This window comes from Cupressus sempervirens, chromosome 10 (assembly GCF_028749045.1).
Source record: "Cupressus sempervirens isolate cs-2001-9-10 chromosome 10, ASM2874904v1, whole genome shotgun sequence".
In the NCBI taxonomy this organism is placed as follows: domain Eukaryota; kingdom Viridiplantae; phylum Streptophyta; class Pinopsida; order Cupressales; family Cupressaceae; genus Cupressus; species Cupressus sempervirens.
The window spans coordinates 83,492,185-83,516,784 of record NC_143127.1 but is presented as its reverse complement, the minus strand read 5'-3'; positions in this window follow the sequence as shown (position 1 = coordinate 83,516,784).

Sequence of the window (24,600 nt, the reverse complement as noted above, 5' to 3'; positions counted from 1 at the left end):
TTTCCAAGTGTCTACAATGGTCTTAACCTTCTTGGAATAAGCTGTAAGGTCATCTTGGTACACTACCAAAAATTTATTGATGTAATCATGAAAGCTACATCTATAGCCCTTTGGAAAGTTTTTTATACATTAATCAACCTAAATGGCATTCTAACATATACATATGTAACCTATCAAGTTGTGAAAGCTATTTTGAATTGTTCATTTTCTTTCACCAGGACCTAATTATATCCTAAGAATCCATCCATCGTAGACATCAACTTAGAGCCAGTTACCTGTTGCAACATAGCCTCCATGTTTGGCAACCCATAATTATCTTTCAATGAAGCTATATTCAAGTTCCTAAATCCTACACAAAGTCTTATATCTCCATTCTTTTTTTAGACAGGTACCAAGTTTGAAACCCAAGTAGAATGCCCAATTGGTTTGATTATCCTTCCATCCCTTAGCTTCATCAACTCTTCTTGCATTTTGGGGGCTAAGGTGGGGTTTACAGGTCTTTGCTTCTATCTAAAGGTTTTAACATTATATTTGAGTGGAATAACATGCTAGAATAGGTCCTCTCTATAGGCCTTAAGATCATCTTAAAACCATGCAAAGACATGTCTATATCTTCTCAACAAATCAATCAAAGGTCTTCTAATTTCAGCTGACAAGTTTTGACCAATGTAAACTTTTTTTGGAGCCTCAACAGTACCTAGGTTTATCTCTTCAAGTTCTTGAGGCTTGTGATCTCTAATTATAGGCTTCATCCTATATTGGTTGTCAAACATTTTTTCTAGAACAACCAACCCTTTAGGCATTTTATTAGTTTTCAACTGTATGATCTCTTGACCAAAATTTCTTTCCTTACCATCTATGTTTTCAATTAGATCACTACTATCTAACTCTTGACCATGATACTTGTCTTTACTTAGCATGAAATTCAAAATATTGTTATCATCCTCAAAGACTTGCCAATGTTCAATATTATCTGGTATTAAAGGCTTATTTTGAACTTGAATCTATGAAATTCCTACAAATGACATATCCTTAGGCTTGATTGCTACATTTGCTAATAGGTCAGCCATTTTGTTTTGACTTCTATCCCTCCAAGAGATACCAAATGCATCAAAAAATTCAATCTAATCCTAGACAACAATTCTATACTATTTCAACCTTTTATTTTTTGAGGCATAAGTTTCCTTTATTTGTGAAATAACCAATTTAGAATCACCTATGACATGTAACATTTTGATTTCATGATGGCTTGCAATTTTCAGTCCTAATAAAAGAGCTTCATATTCTGCTATATTGTTGGTCAAGAAACATTCAAGGTGATTGAATATCTAAAAGTATTCTTTTTTAGGAGAAATAAAAACTACTCCTGCCCTGAACCTTCTTTAGAGGTGGCCCCATCAAAGTACATGCTCCACAAAACCGATGAATCCATAAAACATTAAACTTCATGCTCAATTGTAGTAGGCAATTTCTCAACTTCTTGAATAATCAGCTCTACCCTAAATGTATTTACATCAGTGTCTAAGAAACAAGTAGAATATTTGTCAATTTCTTCCCCAAAAATGTGATTGACCCTTGGCTCTCTATCTACTTTAACAACTTTATCTCCTATATGGAAAGTTGCATACGATAAATCACATTGTAGGCTAACTCCCATAGCAACACTCCATTTTCTAGAGAGCATCATTCCATAATGTGGAGGAATATCAACCACAAGGATTGACATAGTCAATTCTATCTCAGCGTATGCAGCTAGCTTAAATGGCAATATATTGATAGTACCTATGACTAGTACTTCCCTAACATCCATACCTCTACATCTGGCCTGCTTAGTATCTACTTTCAATCCTAAGGCTTCCATTACTTTGAAGGGCATAATGGTATTAGAGGCTTCTGAGTCTATCATGCAATTTTTAGAGGTTTTTCCTATTATAATTAGATCAAGAAAGAATGGGTCAATATCTTCTTTACAGGCTACTGATGAATCATCTAAAAACATTTGAGGAATTTGGGATATAATACCACTATCTTTTGCCATGATTGGGTTTCATTGAATAACACTTTTATCAACAATATTGCTACTATTTCCTATCCCACCCAACCATGACAAGGCTTTACTATTATGCTCATCAATTCTAAACAATTTAGACAAAAGGTACTTTGACAGTTATTTGTGACAACACAGAAATCATATCAATAGGTTCAAACATAGTAGGCTTCACAATAATACCTAGAATAGAAGTCTTTTGGACAGTAGGCACTATCACTTCCTTGATAGTATCAGGTCCTGACTTCTTCTCATGTATAGTTACTTTTATTGTCTCATTTTTTTGGAATTGAACTTTCTTCTTGGGTTCCCACTTCTTGGTCTTGCTATCTCTAACCTTAGTTGTCTCTCTATTTGTCTTCTTATTTTCATCCTTCATTTTATGTGTAATTTCCTTTATGAATATATGAGAAGGTTTCCCAACATCATTATTAACTGTTCTATTTCTCAAATTGTAATTACTATGAACTTGAGAAATCATCTCTACAGTGATTTTGTCAATTTCCTCTTTAGAAGGCATTCTTAAATTTACATGGTCAATTTCAGAAGATGTAACACATACTTGATCTTCATCATAACCTTCATTATCTAAGAACACTTGCTGATGATGTAGTTGGTAGGCAATTCTCTGATTTGCAATATCATTCTCAGGTTCTTCCAAATCAAAATCTACAAAATCATCACACATGCTAACCATATTATAGCTTACATCATCATGACTTTTTTCTTCTTCTTCTTCCTCATTTTGTTCATTTTGATCTGAAGTAAATGATTGAGCAACTGCACAATAATCTAAAGAGTGAGGTGATTGACATATGATGTGCCATGGCACATCATTATTCATATCAACAAAACTTCTTTGCAGGGGATCTGGTGTACCCTTATCTTTTACATTTTGTGTCTGGTTAGGAATTGGTTTACCATATTTTCACTGAGTAGAATAGTGGTAATTCTACATTCTTGGCTGTCTATTAAAATGGTTATTATTTAGTAAGGCATTTTCACCAACATTAGGTTTTTGTGTGTTGAAAGTTGTTGGGTTCATCTTTTTTAGCAAGTCCAACACTTGACCTATTGCAGGTTCTTTAGGCTTCTTACCTGTAGGAGCTTTATCATTTTCTTTCTTATTGTTATTAGGATTGAACAACTTTGGATCATCTCTCCTCCCCAACTTACCATATTCTTTTCTATTATTCTCAATATTTAGAGCAAACTTGAAAGCATCTCTTAAAGTTTTAGGCTCTTTATCCCTCAATTGATAAGCCATCTTGCTATCCAAAGCATTAAAGTATGTTGTAAGGCATACATCTTCATTCAGTTTCATGACCTGGAACAATTTGTACATTCCCTTCTGGAATCTTAGATTAAAATCAAATGTAGATTCATTAGGATTCTTCTTAATATTGTTGAAATCATTCAACATAAAACCAACATTAATATTGTCTCCATATTGCTCTTTGAACAACTCCTCCAAATCATTCTAAGAAGTAATACAATCATCTGGTTCTAAGCCAATCCCTAGCATCCTCAATCAATGAATGTACAAATAATTTTATTACTACATCTTTATGTTCAACTTCAAAATCATTCAACATATCTATAAAAATCCTCAAATGTTCCTCACTAGTAACAACATTATTTCCAGAAAACTTGACAACTTTGTCTCTTAAATCAAATGATATGGGATGTGGAAAACTAGGAATCCCTATGAATGATATTTATTGATATTTTTCCATGTATATAGGCTTCTTCTAACAACCAGTAGCATTGGATGTACTTGCTATATTAGCCTGGTTGTGAGTAACATTTTGGGAATTCTATATTGGAACATTAGGAATTTAGGTACTAATAGTGGATGATGACGCCAAGGCAGATTGAGACATATTTTGACTAGAAATTACTGGTCCACAAGAAAGTGAAAGAGCTACAACATGAGTGGACAAATAATTAGGCCATGAGGCTAAGGCAGAGTTGGACTTAATAAATTGAATCTTTCTCTTGGTTTCTGCTGCCTGAGCTTCATTCTCAACCTTCTCAAGCTCTTTTACCAGATCTTCCTTCTCCTTTTTGGCTTTCTCTAGATCAAGATCCAATTTAGACATGAGAGGATTGATAGATCTAATTGATAGAGCTTGGGGTTCATTTATTTGGATTCCTATAGCTTTGCCCTTTCCTTTATCTGTCTGCTTGACAGTAGGTTCTACATAATCTATTTGGATAGATTTATAGAGTTGGATCTAAGATATGACAGGTTCCTACCTTTGGCTTAGCAGTTTTTCTTGTTCATGAACCTTGGATCTCAAGTTATCTATGTCATCAAAGACATATATATGGAGGACATAAGTCCTCTCTTCTAACTTCTTGTTTTTATCCTTTAAGGTAGCCATCCTTCTAAGCAAGTTATCTCTTTCAACAATGGCATTTAGGGTGGCTTGCTCTCTTTCTCTTTTTAAATGAGTATGTTTAGCTTCTTCTTCTTCTACAACCTATTTCTTTAAAACATTTATTTCTAAATATACTTCTTTAGGATATAAAGAGGTAGCCTCTGAATGAATATGATCATCTAGATCTATAAGGTTTGTTTCCACATATGGCACTACTTTGAGAATAAAAGGACTCCCCATGGAACTATTATATCCTAACCTATGATTCAATTCATCTATCGCATCTGGTCTTTGGAATGCATCTTCCATTGGAGACATATTCTTATCTTGATAAGCCCTTTCATCTTGTAATGGGGTGCTGAATACTCCTCCTAAGAATCTAGTGGTTTCTTATTCTGAGCTAAATGAAGAAAATTCTCTCCCTACCACCGGTTGATATTGAGAGTTTACTGAGGTACTACCCATTAGTTTCCAAGAGGGATTTACATATATTTTCTTTTTGTTCTAGTTCTTTCTACCACATTGGGGTAGGTCAGTATATAATGTAGATCAGGATTGGATCTTGTATTTTTCCTCTTGTCAACCATTGTTTACTACTTATCAAATAAGCACTAGCTTCAAAACCTTAACTAAGTCACCACCCTATTCTAGGGAACATATAAGAATAAAATAACTCTTGACATAAGGGGAAAGATACAAGATAATATGAAAATATCTGACTCCTAGAAGAACCAATCACAAAGAACATAAGACTGCGACTCTTGCTTGACAAATAAGACATTTTATAGGGGCTGTATACGTCAGTGTACACTTGTACTGGGATTTTTCTTCTTTCTTTTTAAATTCTCAAGGTTTATCATTAAATGACTCCATCATAACCACAAGCAGTACTAAAAATATCTAAAAAATATGTACACACCAAGACCAAAGAAACTGTAGTACTTCATACACACAAGCGTGTGTTAAGCAACTCCCCAGTAGAGTCACCATTTTGTTGGTGTTTTTCAACTATTAAGAAACAAAATACCTAATATCAAGATAATAAAGAATACAATAACCTAAGGATTAGATACCTCCTGTAAATAATTATTTGCTCTTCAAATTCGAACCCGACTTCAACAAAATCATAAAGATTTTCTACTCTTTAGGCTCTATAAAACCAAGGTGGGTACACCCGAGGGATGAAAGATTTTCAAATTGATATTACATACACATTTTTTTCATTCCATGATATTTCACAATAATACATATCCCTTATAGCAGATTTGGTCACAAAGTTTGCATCAATAGACTAGACTGAACAACTTAGTAAAAACTAAAATTATACAACAATTCAGACCCTTTCTCTAGCCCTAGAATATCACTTATATAGTGTGCGGTGCAACAAGCTTCAGGCATAAAGAATTGACAACTATCCTTTAGACAAAAGATTTTTTACAACTGTTACTATCATATGAGACAAAATTTTGTGAAACAAAAAAACTTTACATCATAATATTCCTTTGGTGGGCCCTTTTTCTATTACACATATAAATACCAAAAATTTCATGATTGGCCTTTTATTATTCTGAATCCTTGGAATATATGGCCACAAAGTGTGTCAATGATGTGTCTAGCTCTGATTTCTATAAGGTCACTTCAACTAGAGGCTTAACACTTTCATCATCATGAACTATTAAAACAATAGATATTTCTAAGTCCTCGACTACAATATCATCAATTTGGTCTCAGGGCTAGAAATTATGGTTAGTTGTTTTGTTTCTATTACTGAGGGTGATTTTTCTATTTGGCCTTCTTCTAATGAGGTGTCATTTACTCAATCTTCTTCCTAGCCTACACCCCCTTCTTCTATTTCCATCTATTCTAAAGATACAAGGTCTTCCCTCCATTTATCAAAAACAATATCACTAGGCCAATCAAAATTTAGGATTTCACACTATTTTTTGATTAAAAACCTCCTAATTTGTCTATTTCAACAAATTCTTTTTTGAAAGCATTGTAATACAATTTTACTTTATCATATTCTACATTGGTCATGGCCCATAGCACATGTCCTTTTTTATTGATAACTTCATTCATTCTATGCCAAAGAAAATAATCCAATTCCTTCCCCCACTCTTCCTTTTCTTTTACCTTATCCTTTTGAGTGCACTGGGGAAAACATCAAAATTTTCTCCTACATATTTTGACAAAAAAATCATTTTTCTTTAATGAATAGAAACCCTTTTATCATCAAATTCCTTCAAATTATTAGTTAGATCAAAGATTTTCTCTATTTATTGACAAGATAATTGGATAACTGAGAGACACATGAGAGTAATATCTCTCTCTCTCTCTCTCTCTCTCTCTCTCTCTCTCTCTCTCTCTCTCACTCCATTTTTGAACAATTGGCTTTAGAATGTTTTCAACATTTTTTTATTTCATCCCACACATTAAGGATCCCCACCAGCTAGTCATAAAATGCTGGCCAGTCAATCCTATCTACTAAGTATAAGATGGTGTTTCTGAGTTTTTCCTCATATCGATTATTCAACTCCACCTACAATTCCCATAACTTAGTCTTTTCTTCTTCAAATTCCTCTGCATCATAGAATTCAGATCTCTATAGGGTATTAGGCAACTCAACAATTGGAGTAGACTTGAATGGCTCAACAAGAGGGCGAGGATATGTAACTCGAGGCCTGCTTGATTCTCCCACCTTCCTCTTTCCTAGTTGCTTTTCCAACAAGGATATTTAGTTCTCTAGAAACTGTATCCTATTTCCTCTTTCCTCATATGCCTTTAATACTTCTTCAAATTTTGCATGGAGTTCTACGAATTTATGCTTTTCTTTCCCAACAACTACTGGGCTGAAATCCACTACTTCTTTAGTCATCTTGGTGGCTTCTTCACTATCCACTTCATTAGCTATGTATATTATAAGAGTACCAGTATGCTCAATACGTGAGATCTCTTGTATTCTAGTCTTGTCTCTTTTTTCAATAGACTAGATCACCAGAGCTTTGTGATCATTTTTGAACTTCATTCCTCTAGGTGATTGCAATATTTCTTCCTCAGTTTTATATTGCACATCTTATTATTTTCTAATAATATCAAAAGTCATAGCATTAGGTGTGTCCCATTGAGGTAGAATCAAAACTCCTGACTCTTTAACTGGCTATCTTCTGGCCTCAAGTGTTAATTGGGCAAAGTCCTCCAAAAATTTAGCTTAAACCTCCTCCTTAGTTTAAGAGTCCAATTTATTTGGTTGCTTTGCTTTTATTCTTTTACATTTTGCCTCAAAATTTCCAATGTTTTTCCTCCATAAAAATTATGCAAAAGCCCTAGATTTTACAAAATTTTCATCATCTACAAACTTTTGGGATGCTTGTGCAATTATTGAATCTATTTCCTTACCTCTATAATCAAAAAAAATGAGGTCAAAGGGAATTCCTCTTTCAATATCACTAGTTGTAACAACTATATCTCCTTCCCCTCCAATTTTCCTCAGCTGTTCTCTCAGAGATGCCTCATCATCAATTTTGAGTGGATTTTGGGATGGTGAGTAATCTCCTACTTGAGAGGATGAACTTTGCTCTAACATTTTTTTCTTAGGAGTACTAATGTTAGATGTGCTCTCTGATCTTGGCCTTTTGTAAAGGGGAATGTGTTGTATATTTTGAGCTACCACATATCCAGCCCTTCTCTACAGTGTATACTGGACTAGAGTCACAACCATTCTACTATTCATTCTGCTTTCCACCTTAGCAACTCTATCTAGATGTGCCTTTGTCAAGATGTTCTGCTCAATTAAAATTTGCATTATTCCAAGAAAATTGTTCATGAACATATTCATCTTGGCTCCCCAATATTTCTTATCTGCCAAAGGGTTATACTTGGGCTAAAAAACATTTATGAAATCCAAAACTTTGCTATACACTATCCATTTTTCTTTTCTAATTTCCTGCTCTTGTAATGAAAATATATTTCTAATGACATCCTCTAGGAAGTACACAGTTTTTGTATTAGCTTTAGCTTTACTCCTTTCCCAAAGGAGGTCATAGAATCCTTCTAGATAAATGTAGTAGGCATGTGACTGGGCCATTTGATACTTATCCAAAAATATGCCCAAATTTCTCCATCCTTTCTTAATGAAAACAAAATCTTGCACTACAGTGATAAGAGGGAAAAATGTGCGTTTACCTTTTCCAAGCACATCCCTTTCCTCAACTGATCCGATCTGCTATAATAATTTAGCAATTCCTATCTTTAAAGGCACATGATAAGTTAGTACATGGGGTTTTCCCATAAAGCCATAAGCTCTGATCATAGTGGAAATAGGGTATGGGATGATATCTCCCCAATTATGACTGACCAATAACCCCTTGGCATGGTCCTTGGGTCTTATTAATTCCAACAAAGGTTGTGGGATTCTAGGACTATCTCCTGTCAAAAGCAATCTAAGCCTTGAGGCAAAATACCTATCAAATCTAACATATCTAGCATCTGTAACTTCCCATGTCATGTTAGTGCTCCATAACTGAACTGGGAGCTTCTCTCCATCTCTCTCGAGTTCCAATTTCATTTCTTTGTAGAATAAAGTTACTCCCTTATATAGAAATATATACATCAAATGAGAATAATAACAAAAAGACCTACTACCTTACCTTGAGCCATCCCAATCAAACCATTGTGAATTACCTCAACAAGGTAGGTAGAAAAATCAAGAATAGAGCTCATTCCAAACTACAGGGTCTAAGCTATGATAAGGAAAATTGAGCCTTGAATATATTCTTGTTCATCCATTCCAAATATTTTGTATAAATAGAAATATAAGGCTTGTGTCATAGGATTAAAATATTTCTTCATCAAGGGCTCTGTGGTGTTTGGTGTAACCATAGGCAATGATCCAATCTTGACAAAATATTGTTGCAATAGTTATCCCCTCAAGTATATCCTCTGCACATCATACCTAGCTTTGAATTCGTCCACGTCAATTTTTTCATGGATGGAATGGTTGAGGTTGAGTTTGAACACTTCTCTAATCAATTCGGGAGAAACCCTAAGGAGTTTATCCCCAACATCATTTTTCACAATTTTGGTAATGGGGTCGTATTTGTTAGCCATATCAATTAATAGGTCACTATCACCCAATAATAACCAATTTCCCAATGCCAAATTCCAACACATTGCTCAGTGGGGTGTCCAAATTACGTTTTGTAAACCATTTTTTGAATAGTTCCAAATCCCCTACTGAAACTTGTACATCTCTTAAATAATTGGCCTCCTCATAAAATCCCCCACTAACTACCAACCTAGGGTTTTTAGGGATGAACTCTCTTCCCTTTGTCAATTCATTTATAGATGGAGGCAATTGCTCAAGAAAATCATCATGAATGGATCTTTTTAGGTAATCCATCATGCTAGAAAATTCCTTTCAAGGAGGCATCTTTTGAATTTGACTTAGCACAACTATAATTTCTCAAATTCTTTTAGGTTATAGATCACTTACTAGCTAATTCCTAGTTTCTTTTTTCTGTGAATTGCTTTGTAAATCACTAAAAACCTTGTAGAATCTCACGTGATAGCTCTAGAAACCCTTGCACTTTGAGAATTTTACAATTGTGCAGCTCAATAATCGTGAATTTCCCAATGGTATTGTAGCATTAAGGTCACATGGGGTAGCATTGATCATGGTTAGTAATGCACAATTCAAATTTGTGCCATATTGTAAAATTTGAATCCCAGCTATTGATTCTCAATCATCTAAGGTCCTCCTTTGAAAATCAAAAAGCTACAATAAAACCTTATAAAACATGCCACCCATCGAATAGGCATATTTCTGCATTACTTAAACATTAATCACTTTCGTAATGTGGTGAAGCGCTAGTCGTCAATTTGCCAAAGATCAACAATCAAGAAAAATCATTAAAACATTGCAAGTAAGCCTTTAAAAATGTGACCCCATTGGCATACTCATTTCCAACTTGGCAAGCATTCATATTATCCAACCAATTAATTTGTTCCACCTTATTACCTCTTCCACCCTGGCGTGACTCGACAACTCTTCTTTACAACATGTCCCACCTTGTCACGTGGCGGAATGACACTTCCCCACTTTGCTTAATATTTAGTCATGTTCATAATGTAGGTAAGCTCTTCCTGTTGATCTTACCAAGATCAATAGTGTTACAAAATCATGCCTTTGTAAAATCCAGTTAGTTAGACTAGCCAATAGGATGTTTTTCTTTTTGCCAACATTCTGCCATAGTATAGACTGCATTATTTCTTTTCAAAGAAGTGGGTCCATGAAATCATCACATGCCACATGTCTTGTTGGTGCTTACCCACATTACTTAAATGTTGAGCACTTTCATATAGCAGTAATGTGCTACCTGTTGATCTTACCAAGATCAATGATGTACAACTTGTGTCTTTTGAATTGTGTGAAATACCCTTTGTAATGTTATTAAGGACAGATATCACCAAGGTGCTTGCCCACTTTGGTTAAAATCCTTACATCTCCTTGAAGCGATAATACACCTGTTGTTGATCTTCCCAAGATCAATGGCTCAATGATATTATCATAAAAAGAAATCTCAACATTTATATTAACCAATAATATTGCAAGAAAATAGAATGTGCACTGACAGGTACTAACAACTTTGAAAAAGGTCTAACAAAGTACTAAAAAACTTTGACGAGCTTTAATATTTTTGGCATAGTCAAGAGCCATCATCAACAAGTGCTACCTCGCACAAAGACACTTGCCCACTTCACTTACAAGCCATGCATCTTCACATTGTGGAAATGCACTCATGGTCGATCTTAGAGAGATTGACGGTCAACCAAAACAAACCATCAAAGTTAACATGCTTCATAAAAAGCTTAAGAAGGATAAACACAATTATGAAAAACTTGATAATAAAAAGGTTTATCTTGTAGAAAATAATAAAATAATCTTTGCATAAAAGAAAACTTAGGATAAGTGTGTCCTACGCAATTTAAATTTGGAAATTATATTGTAAATAATTTTGAGGGCTAGGGCACAACATCAAGGGTCTATGAGACTTTAGGAAATTAAATAGGGTTTCAAAAGAAACTCACCAATTTTGGAGTATAACCCTAGGGTTTTTCACTATGAGGTACAACACATGACAAAGGGTGAAAAACTAGGCCAACAAAATCCAAGAAATTATATCTTATTTCTGCACTAAATTGCCAAGGATCAGATTGCTAGAAGAGAAGACTTATGATTTTATCACATGTTCTCTATCCAAAATCTTGCTCCTGCTTATATATTAACTAAGAGTCTTTTATTTTCATTAGAGAAAACCCCTTCTCGGTCATCTCACATGAAACAACCTGTAAGGTCCCATCCAAGTAAGGACTAAATCAATTGTTAATTTGTCTACAATATAATTTGATTAGTAGTAAATATTAATTTTGTCATTAGAAGAACATTATATGACTTATGCAATAACATGATTAGGGAGAATCCTTATGTGACTTTCTATGATTAGTATTGTTTAAATAAGATTGACTTATCATTTGTAACCATCTGAAAATTAGGTGCAAATTTGTATGTGATACTTTGTATAGTAGAATTCTACTTATTTAATTAATGTACAAAGTTAGACTCAACTTATGATCAATTGTGGATTTTGTTGATACAATTGACAATAATTACAAATAGAAATTGTCGGACCTCTTTACATATGATATGATAGTTTAGATAGTTTATGAGACTGGTAGCATTAGAACTAATTCACTCTATGATGGATTGTCTAATTTATGTTAACATCTTGATTAGCTAATATGAGTTACCTTATGGATAAATATCTTATATTATTCATCTTATCTCATCATGATAATTACATAGTTTTAGTAATTGAAATTATGGCCAATTCAATTGAATAGATATTGTGTTGTGGTAAATACATTCTACATAAGGTGACTGTGAAAATAGAAATCAAGTTTGGGTTATGTGATTATTGTTTTGAAGTAAATTATGTATCATTTAATTCAAAATAAAGAAGTACAAAAATGAATAGAATATAGATAACGCAATGAATACTAGTGATACTCGTTATGTTATTCTAAGAGATGTTATGATTTGAATCCTATAATTAGTGAGAGTAAGTACTTATGCTTGATGAATTTCATTAATGTATGTGTAAGGTGTAAGGTGTTTTGATACATATGCTATGAATTATCAATGTGGTTATTATTCTTGAAAAGTTTGTAATTAGAGCAATTAAAGTAGAAATAATGATACTTATTTGTGAATGAATTTCATATGCAAATGATTCTGAAGAAATGATGCTAGGATATGATATGGATCTAATGGGTTGATCTATGGTTAATTCAGGGATATGTATTAATATTTTACATTCTTCTATTTATATGTTTGAGTTACTGATGTTAAATTTGAATTTGTTTAGTGGATGATTATGAAGGCCTAATCAGATGATTATGAAGACCTTCAAGAAAACTATGCCAACTCTTGTACAACAATCAAAGTTGACCTCAATGCAAACTTTTAGTCAAATCGGATATGAACTAAAGTTGGATTTTAAAGGGGTTAAAATTGATCCTAGAGTGCATTTTGGGTTAAAATAACCTAACCCACTTATACTACCTAAGGTTGGGGGTTAGTTGAGGGTCAAATCATGGTTAAAACTTACATTATGATACCTCAAAAGGGCCCCACTTTAAATGTGACGAAAATGAATAGTGGAAAAAAATGGGTTATGACACATTGATAAGAGAACCATGTGCCTTCATTAAAAAGGGAGGAAGACTTTGGAGGAGGGACTTTTCACCATGGTTGGAGATGAAAAGGGGAAGATATATGCAGAATAGGAGAGAAGAAGAGGAAGGGATAATGGTAGAAATAAGGAGAGGAAGAAGGAGATGGAGGAAGAGGAGGAATGATTCTTGGTTGAAGATGAAGATCTATCTAAAGGGAGAGCTCTTGAAAAGATAAGTAACTTATATGCATTTAGAGCAGTTCTTACTTATTGAGATGAAATATTGTTAGAAAAATTATTCCATAATGTTTTAGAGAGAACTCTTAGGATTGTATCCATGATCTCTTGGTTGAAATGAGTTCTCTTGTCCAAGGGTATGGCTAGGGCACAAGCGGCCTCATGATGCCATTATGGTAGGGTGGAAAAGGGCACTTGTGTGAATGGTTTTGATAATTGTTTTTGTAATCTTGCAAATGAATATATATGAAAATTTAGATCTTAATTTTTTGATAATATATTTAAACTTGTGTATGAGAGAAGAAGTTGTGATAAAGATTATAGAAATGATGCTATTGTTATTTATGGTATTGTTAGTTAAGAGAAATTATTTTGGATGTTAAATTTGTGAGTTATTTCATTAGAAACAAGTGGCTAATGCTCAAGATCATGTTATCAAAGTGCCTATTGTGGATCTAAATATTGATAGTTATTTGATAAATTTAAATAAGTTTTTGGTAGAAAAAAAAATGGGCATGACACAACCTACTCCTCTAGAAATCAACACCCTTTGTGCATTGACTAATAGTTAATTATTAATTAACTATAATAGTTAAATACAAGGCATATAAATATGCCTAGAAAATCACCAATTTGTTCTAGGGAGATGTATTTATCATGAGGCCATATATAAAGGAAAAAACATGCATGTTAGATCTGTCTAATCTGAAAAATCAAAATATTAATATGACCAAGTTATCAAGATTTAACACTCCCTCTTAACTTGATAATATAAATGAGAGAAACATATCTAACAACATTGTTAAGCATAGATTTGTACTCTATATATATCTAATTCTTCCAAGCATGTAGTATCATAGTACACATGATACTTTGTCATATTACTAAACCTATAATATGAATTATCACCTAGTCTAGTGATAAGAGTATTGCATGGAATGCAATACATAGGATAAAATCTAGAGAGTGATTAAATTTTTCCTTTATCCAAGTTGTGACTCATAGGTAATGGCAAGCCTACATCACAATATGATCTTGAGTTAAGATTTTCCAGTACACAAGATAAAATTTGGAGATTGATTAAATTCTTCCTTTATCCAATTTGTGACTCATAGGTGTCTATATTACAATGTGATCTTGAACTCATCTAGATCTAATAGTAGTTCTCTACTATTTAGTACATTATCTCAGAGATTTTCATATATCATAATGTCTTTTATACAAGTGTTCATTATCTTAGAGATCATCATCTCTTAGATAATGAATACAAATGGTGAAGCCCATAATAGTCAATAGCCTGACAATAATAATTTTAACAAAAAATTATTTCATTAATAATTAAAGAATACAAATGTATTACAATCAACCATACCAAGTCTTTAAGTTTGTGTAGATTACTTTCCATTTGAGAAGACATAGGTTTGTAGTTCCACATTCCAAATCTCTTCAAGATGTCCAATGCAAACTTTCCTAGATTAAGTATGATGCTATAAGAGTTCTACCATCTTCTAGTCCTAGGAAGTAATGAATGAGTCCTAAATTTTTCATATCAAATTCTCCGATTAGATCTTTCTTGCATTGATCTATAAGATGATCATCACTTTTTATTAGCAAATCATCAACATATAGTATCAAAATTATCATATCATATTTATCCCTTTTATAATAGAGATTTGGATCAGCTTCATTATTAGAGGATCCTAAATTGGTGAGATATGAATCAATTCTTTCATACCATGTCTTTAGAGCCTATTTAAGCCCATAGAGATATTTCTTGAGCCTACACATGAAACCATTAAGGTTATGAGTTTCAAATCATTTAGTTTATTCCAAATATGCCTCTTTAGTAGTCTTTCCATTCAGAAATGTGGGTTTTCACATCCATCTGATGTACTTTCTATCCCTTCAATACTGCAATAGCTAGGACTGCTCTTATAGAGGTATATCTGGCAACTGGAGCAAAGGTTTCTTCATAATTAATTCCCTCCTTCTGAGAGAATCCTCAGGCTATGAATCTGGCTTTATATTTTTCAATGCTACCATCAACAACATGCTTGATTTTAAACATCCACTTAGAAGAAACAAAAGATTTCCCTTCAAGCCTTGGAATAATTTCTCAAATATCATTCTTAATAATGGATTGGTATTCTTCTGTCATAGCATCCTTACAAGCTATATGTTTAATAGGATTTGAAATATTGGTTGGTTTTGATTTAGATAAATCACTCATGTTTGCAACATAGCTAGAGAATCTTTTGGGTATTTTTCTTTCTCCAAAGGTTCTTTCTAGTGTAAAGAAGTCCTATGCTTATTCTATACTCTTAGAGGCCCAAAGTGGTCTTTTCTTAGGATTTTGAATTTCACCTTCAATTTCTTCAATGTTCTCCCTCTGAAACTTAGATTTTGTGATTTTTTTTAAAACTAGGTATATGTGAATGATCTCTAGAAATTAGGGCTCTTTTGAATGCTAAATCTTCTTTAAATACATACCTACTAAGTTCAATGTTTTTCTAACTAGGTATGTAAACTCTATATGCTTTGGAGGTTTCACTATACCCAACAAAAATGCCTTTCCTTCTAGAAGGTTCTAACTTAGTTCTCTTTTCTTTTGGAACATATATGTATAAAAGACACCCAAATATCCTAAGATGAATTATATTTGGTTTAACCTTAGAAGAGACTTCTTTAGGAGTTTTATCTCTAAGATGGGAGTGAGGACTTATGTTTTGAATATAGACAATAGTACAAGAGGCTTTTTCCCAAAGATAAAATTCTAAGTTTAGACCAAGTATCATAGCTCTTACTGCTTCTATAATTTCCCTATCTTCCTTTCTACTACCCCATTTTGCTGAAGATTATAAGGAACAATATACTCCCTCTTAATTCCTACTTCTTTACAAAAATATTTAACCAAATATGAAGTATATTCCCCTCCATTATCAAACTTAAGAGTTTTAATTTTATGTCTTGATAGGTTTTCAGCTAAGGTTTTGAATTCTTTAAATCTTTTAAGTATTTCTTCTAATTCTTTAAATTTCAAGAACTAAATCGATGTCTTCCAAGAGAAGTCATCCATAAAGAGTACATGGTACAAAAATCCTTCGAGAGAAGGAACTTACATAGGTCCACATAAATCTTAGTGGACTAATTCTAAAACATTGTTAGTTTTTCTAGTGCTATTTTGAAATGGAATTTTGGAGTTCTTACGTAGCACACATCCTTTGCATATATGCTTGAATGATCTTTGTTCAATTTAGGTAAACCAATAACCATCTTCTCCATAGTTGATAAGGCTTTGAGTGGAATTATCACCTATGGTAACTTCATCATTAACTTCTTCTGATATTGAGTCTAGTAGTTCTTTGTATCCTATAATGTGTTGAAATGATCCACTATCAATTACCCATGCTTTTCTTGATACTTCATTTGATATCGCTGAATAAAATACATATAGTTTTCCTCTTTCCTAGTAATGTTTGTAAAATTTACTTGTTGCTTTGTATTATTTGGGTATTTTTCTTTATAGTGTCCAAATTTATGACATTTAAAGCATTTTACTTTTGATAAATCTCTCTTAGGTTTGTCATTTATTTGATGAGCCTTCTTCTTCTTGAAGTGCTTTTTCTTACCTTTGTAGGAATTTGTGTTGAGAACATGAAGTTCTTCATCTTCAATTTTCAATTTCCCTCCTTTCTTGAGTTTCCTAGATTCTTCTTGAAGGAAATCTCCTTTAAGTCTATTGAACTTTGGAAGTTTTTCTCTAACACTTACTCCTTGTGACAATGTTTCCCATGAATTTGGTAACCCATCTATAGCCATAAGTGACAACTCATTGTCTTCAATTATGGTCCCTATGCTTGAAAGTTCATCTCTTAGACTAGCCACCCTTAGGAAGTATGAATTCATAGATTCTCCCTTCCTTATTTTTATATGATTTAGTTTCCTTTTTAGTGCAAGGGTTCTAGTTGCATTGTTAACCTCATATGTATTTAACCTCATATGTATTTATTAATGTACTCATCATATGAAATGCTATATGATGTTTCATTAGCATAAGTATTATTTTATTTTTAACTCCTTCTAATATGATTTTTATGGCTTTCTTGTTTCCTTTAATTCAAATAGTTTTATTAGGATCAACATTAGGTTGCTTGGATTCCTTATCAACAAATTGTATTACATCATTGTCCTCAAGAGTCATCATAATTTTAAATTTCCATGCAATGAAGTGTTCTTTTCCATCAAACTTGTCTTTGTGTGTGATTGCATTGGTCATTGAAGGTGCAAGGATGTTGCTTAGATATTTCCAAATCTTATTGTCAATTTGCAGAGCCTAGATTCAACAACCTAGCTTTGATACCATGTAAGTTTTCTACAAATTTTGAAGATATAATAATGATGTAATATTAATACCTTGTTGTAAATTGATCTACTTTAATTCTAGGTTGAATTTTATTGATCAGGAAGTCTATAATAAATTATTGAAATTATATTTTATTTTTGCACTAAATCGCCAAGGAGAAGATTGCTAGAAGAATAGACTTAAGATTGTATTGTGTGTTCTCTATCCACAATCTTGCTCCTTCTTATATATTAACCAAGGGTCTTGTCTTTACATAAGACACAATCCCTTCTAGGTCAACCCACATGAAACAACCTACTGCTCTACAAATTGATGCCCTTTGTGTATTGACTAATAGTTAATTATTAATTAACTACAATAGTCAAATACAAGGCATATAAATATGCCTAGAAAATCTTCAATCTATTCTAGGGAGATGTATTTATCATGAGGCCATATATAAAGGAAATTAAATGCAAATTAGACCTATCTAATCTAAAAAATTAGAACATTAATATGATTAAGTTGTCTAGATTTAACAATACAAACGGTCTTTGTGCAAAGATGCAAAGTTATTCTACACCCTACATTATTGGTGTTCACTACATGGCCCATAGAATGAATCTAGATTTTGGAGTTGTGAGCTCAAATTATCAAGTAGAGAAAGTTTAAAATTTTATCAAGGAGGTATACTAATATTTCTGTCAAAGTCCTAAACAATTTAGGGAATTTAAAGTGTTTTCCGATGGACTAACTGGTGGGAACAAGCTTCTCAAGGATAATGATAAAAGATGTGTCTCTTTGGAAAGACTACTCCATCATCATTTTTTAGAATATCCATCATTTCTTGGCCTTATTAATTCCAAGAAGGACAAGTTGAAAAACCTAAAATATCCAATCCTTCACTCGAGGATAACATATGTAGAGACACTCTTAACATTAGTAATTCTTCTAACCATGCTAAAGGAGATGAGTGATATAATGAAAAAGTCCTAGTAAGGGGATATGTTTATGTTTATAACAATTATTCAATTATATATTGTCATTGATGTCACAAAAATGTTATACTATAACTGACACTACCAGTTGTAACCGAGCTCAAAGGACTCCAATATTAGCCGAGTAGAAGTTAGAGAAGAAGGAAAGTTCAATGATTAGATGTAAACTGAACTAGGTATCAAAGGGATTCTAGTGTAAACCAAGTCAGGTTAGTTACCAAAGGGGTTTAGTGTAAATTGAGTTAGGTCAGTTACCAAGGAACCTAGTAGTAATCGAGTGACCCAGTTTTAGTGGAAGCTGACCAAAAACAATATAAATTTCTTTATTATTTGGTTTATGCAATCTAACTTAGTGAATGTTATTTGTAAAGGTATTCAAGCTAGATTGACATTGGATTTCATATATATGAAAGGTCAAGTTGTGGATTGAAAGATGAAATCTGTGAAAAGAGAATAAGATACGAATAAAGAAGGATATCTAATTAAGGTCTAAACATCCAAGGAGATTCAAAGAATATTTTAATAAGGAAGGATCTAGAGGATAAACCTGAATAGTGATCTAAATTTTCAATCCATTAGCTTCACCAATCAGGTCAATCATTGTTACTCTCTAACAATTGTAGTAGTGAAGAAATCTCTTAACAAAGTTGACTTAACAATCATTTTGTAAATCCTTTAGCAAGGTGACATTTCTAGATTGAAGCATCTTAAGACCTCTAACAAGGCCACTCCTAATAAGGTGATTTAAATCCTTTAACAGGGTCACACCTAATAGTGTGTTTTGTAACCTTTAATAGGGTTGGCTCTTAATAGGGCTCACTTCAGAAGAGTGAAAAGTTGTACATAGTTCCATTGGTGGTTTTTCCAAATTGGATTTCCACATTAAATCTTGGTGTCTCATGTGTTCATATTAGTTTCTTGTTGATTTATCCTTCTGCAACTAAGTTACTAAAGTTTAATACACATTAATATCTCAAGATTGCCTTTTTAACTGAGTTACAGTGGATTTCTAGTTCTAACTGAGTTGTGAGTTAAAAGGAAGTTTGTATTGACATCTAAGAGATTTGGAATTTTTTTAGTGGTAATTGATTCACCCCTCCCATCTAGATACTCTTATATTTCCAACAATTGGTATTAGAGGGCTTCGTGCTTGTAGAAAAGGTTTCAAGGACCTAAGCTAAAGATCAATATTCCTTACATAAGAGAGATTCCTAAGTTGAACATAAATAACTTCAAAGCATGGCAATAACTCATGAAGTTGCATTTGGGAACCATTGGAGATACAAGCCTAAAATTTCTAGAAAACTAGTATGTGGCACCTACTAGTCCTTTGATCAAAGATGAAATGGTGGAAAAGAGGAATCACAATATAATGATGATTGCCATTTCTTCTTCTCCCAATTATTCTAAATTTCATGAAGTCAAAGATTGTTCTAATACTCCTAAAATGTGGAACAAGCTGCAAAAGATCTATGGAGGAGATGACAATGTAAGAAGAGCCAAAGTAGAAATTCTGAGAGGCCAATTTGATCAGATGAAGACAAAAACATTGCTAAATATAGTGAAATAATTAAAGAAAGTGTTAGTACAATCAAAGAATTAGGAGAAACAATAGATGATGTGACAGAAGTAAGTAAGGTATTAAGAACTCTTCTTCCTATTTATGCAATTGGAGTTTCAGATATTCAATAGATGAGATGTGATCCCAAAAATGATATAACATTGGATGCACTAGTGGGAAGGTTAATAGATTTTGAGTTGGATAATTTTGATAACTATCTTCCTAGCTCTCAGAATATAGAATCAACATTCAAATCCAAACTAACTCTTCGTAGAAAGGGAGGAAAATCAAAAGGCAAATAGTCTAGCAGTGAAGAAGAAGAAGAATTTGATGATGACCTTGAGGCCATTGAAGCCCTACTTGCAAGAAGGTTACCAAAAGGAAAAGTTAAATATAAGGGAAAAATTATATTGATTTATTTCTCTTATGAAAAAGTTGGTCACATTGTTGCAAGGTGTTCAAACAAGGAAAGCAAAGATAATAGAAAAATCAACAAGTTCAAAGGTAATAAATATTTCAAGACCTACAAAGAGTACAAATACAAAGGTAAGAAATCTATTTATATTGTTAAAGACTTTGACAATGAAGAAGAAGATGAAATGGTGTATATTGCTATTAAAGATGAATCAGATGATGATGATAATGAAAATATGGAACTTATTTATCATGTTAGAAAGAATGACACATGGATAATAGATAGTGGCTTTTCTCGTCTTATGACTAGTGATAAAACTAAGTTTGAACACTATGATGGTGGAAGTGTTAAATTTGGAAACAATGAACCATGTTACATGAAGGGAAAAGGTTGCATTGCATTAACTAATGAACTCAAATTTTAAATGCTTACTCAGTTGAAGGATTGAGACATAATCTTCTAAATGTGGCACAATTGAACACTATAGAATTAATGAATGGGAAGTCTAGGATTCTAGATGATAAAGGGAAGCTAGTTAGAACTAACAATCATACAAAGGTACTCTATTCTATCTTGATCTCATTGAAAGTTCATGCCATTTGGCACAAGTAGAGGAAAGTTGGTTATGGCATAAAAAAATGTGTCATGTAAACTTTGATAATCTGGTTACTATAAGTAAGAAAAAAAGAGTAAGAGGTATTCCAAATATGTAGAAACTTGAAATGGCCATATGCGAACAATGTTAGATTGGAAAGATGGGTAGAACTAGCTTCAAAAGTAAGAATTTCAATACTGAACAAGTCTTCGAACTAGTTCATACAAATCTTTATGGAACAATAGGTACAAAGAGCTACAATGGAGAAATTGTTTTCATTTCATTTGTTGATGATTATTCTAGGATGATGATAGTAATATACTTGAAAGAAAAATTTGAAGCTTTTCAAAAGTTCAAGTGGTATCTGGCTAGAGTTGAGAAAGAAACAGGAAAGTTAAAATGTCCATGGTTAGATAGAGGAGGAGAATTCATCTCTAATGAATTTAGTGAGCTCTGCAATGAAAGAGAAATCAAAATACATGTATCTACACATAGTACACCTCAATAGAATGAAATAGTAGAAAGAAGGAATAGATCCATTATGGATTTTGCAAGAATACTGATGATAGAGAAAAATGTTGTAGCCAAATACTAGAAGGAAGCAATCAACACAATAATTCATACCCTGAATAGAGTTCAACTGAAGAAAGGTATGGATAAAACACCTTATGAATTATGGTATGGCTATAAATCTAATGTCTATTATTTCAACATATTTGGAAGAAAATGTTATATCTTATAAGAGACAAGGAAAAGAAAGTTTGATATGAAAAATGATGAAGGCATATTCCTAGGGTACTCCACCAAGAGAAAAGCATATAAATGTTTGAATCTTTCTATTCACAAGGTTATAGAAAGTGTACATGTAAAAATTGATGAGTTTGCAGAAAAGAGTGAAGAATAAAGTAGAAAGGAACTTGGAGACTACATAAATTTTGTTTACTTTGAGCCTAATACTTTACCTAAAGTACAAGAAAATGTAATTAGACATGACCAGACTTCACAACCAGAGTCCCCTAAATCTCCAATTCAATCTAAGTTACAACTAATGCAACCTGAATCAGATTATAAAGGAACCAAGTCTTAGATAGAGGAACTTGAGTCATAGATAGTGGGACCCAAGAAGAAATCAAAAGCTCATAGAACCTTTGAGCATGGTGAACCAAGTGAAACAATTCCAAAATCTAGAAAGAAGGAACTTGTACTTGCTAGATATGTCAGAAGGTACCATGCACCTCAAAAAATTATTGGAGATTAGACATGAGGCACAATGATAAAGAAAAAACTAAAAGGTAAATGTTTTCTTACTAAGTTTGAACCTAGAATTGTTAAAGATGTATTGAACAATGAATGAAGAGATTGAAAAAATTGAAAGAAACAATACTTGGAATCTTGTTCCTAGACCCAAGGAAAGAAATGTAATTGGTGAAAAGTGGGTATTCAGAGACAAGTTGAATGAAAATGGTGAAGTCTGAAGGAATAAGGCAAGGCTAGTGTGCAAAGGATATACTCAAGAAGAAGATATAGACTATAGAGAAACATTTGCTCTTGTTGCTAGACTTGAGGGAGTCAAGACACTACTTGCATTTGCTCCATTTAAAGGATTCAAAGTATATCAAATGGATGTAAAATCAGCTTTCTTAAATGGAATTCTAGAAGAGGAAGTTTACATTGATCATCTTGAAGGTTTCATTGATCCAAAGAAAAGAGACACGGTCCTCAAGTTACACAAAGCTTTATATTGTCTAAAGAAACTCCTAGAGCATGGTATGAGAGAATACATGGATATCTAGTAAATATTGGTTTTCAAAGAAAAAGTGATAATAGTAGTCTATCATTGGATATAATCATTGAATTGTATGTTGTCTTTAATGTTAAACAAAATGTCATACATTCACCAGTCATTGTTTGTCGAGCTTACTCGGGTGATGAAGGTAGTTTCTTGTGTCTACCAAGCATTCCTGTGTATGTCAAGTTTAGATGAAAGTATCTAGTGAGTTCACTTAGGAGACAAAGGAGAGTTGGAAGGTAACAAGTGTTAGTCGAGCTCACTCAGTTACCAAAGAGAATTCATAGATGGTAGTGTCTATCGAGTTCACTGAGAGACAAAGAAAGTTTGCATGAAAACTACTGTTAATTGAGCTCACTTGGCTAATGAAAGAAAATCTATTTTGGTTAGTGTCTACCAAGGAGGGTTGACTAACGAAGGATTTTTTCATTTTGGATTATTGAGTTAAATGAATATGTTTGATGGTTTTGGCCAAATGAGAAGATGAATATTAATTATTGTAACTTATATTCAAGTTGACTTGACAACATATAAGATATAAATGTAAGCTCAAGTTGTGGGATTTGATTGTGAATGTGTGTGAAGTGTTAGGAATAAGGTGTCTCAACCTTGTAAATTTCAAATCTATTTTGGTTAGTGTCTACCAAGGAGGTTTGACTAACGAAGGATTTTTTCATTTTGGATTATTGAGTTAAATGAATATGTTTGATGGTTTTGGCCAAATGAGAAGATGAATATTAATTATTGTAACTTATATTCAAGTTGACTTGACAATATATAAGATATAAATGTAAGCTCAAGTTGTGGGATTTGATTGTGAATGTGTGTGAAGTGTTAGGAATAAGGTGTCTCAACCTTGTAAATTTCCTATTCTTATTATTTGTTCTGTAAAATGTATTTCTTGCAAATAATGTTGATGTGTTGACATCTTGAATTGTGTGTAAAGAGATCATGACTAAAATGATTATGACAGATTCCTATGACACGTAAGAGCTATGTTAGGAAGATTCAATGACAAGTGAAGACATGTGGCAACTAAGATATTTGAGTACTGTACACTCTTAAAATTTTTTTTCGGGTTCCTATTTTCTCGGAGAATGGTAAAACCCTAATACGATTTACCTTTGGGAGTAGCCCTAAAGTGAAGCACATGTTATAAGCATTTTTAGGGTTGTGAAGAGATGCAGTGTGAAAAAGGTGTATTGTTGGTACTACGAGTAGCTACTGGAGTCCTCTGTTGTTGATGTTGAACTTGCATTGCAAGTGTATTGTAACCTTGTGTTGAAGATAATACATTGTACAGGTTCTGAAGGGGTGGGGTTGTTTTACCAAAAGGTTTTTCCCCACCGGCAAATCCTTGTGTTATGTGTTCCTTTCTCTGTCTATTTTCTGTATGCATGTTTGGCTGCAATATTGTTGTTTACATGATATTGAATCTGTAAGTGTAGAAGATATTAATAGGATTTGCATCATACTTTCCTTATGAGATTAGTGTAGGAA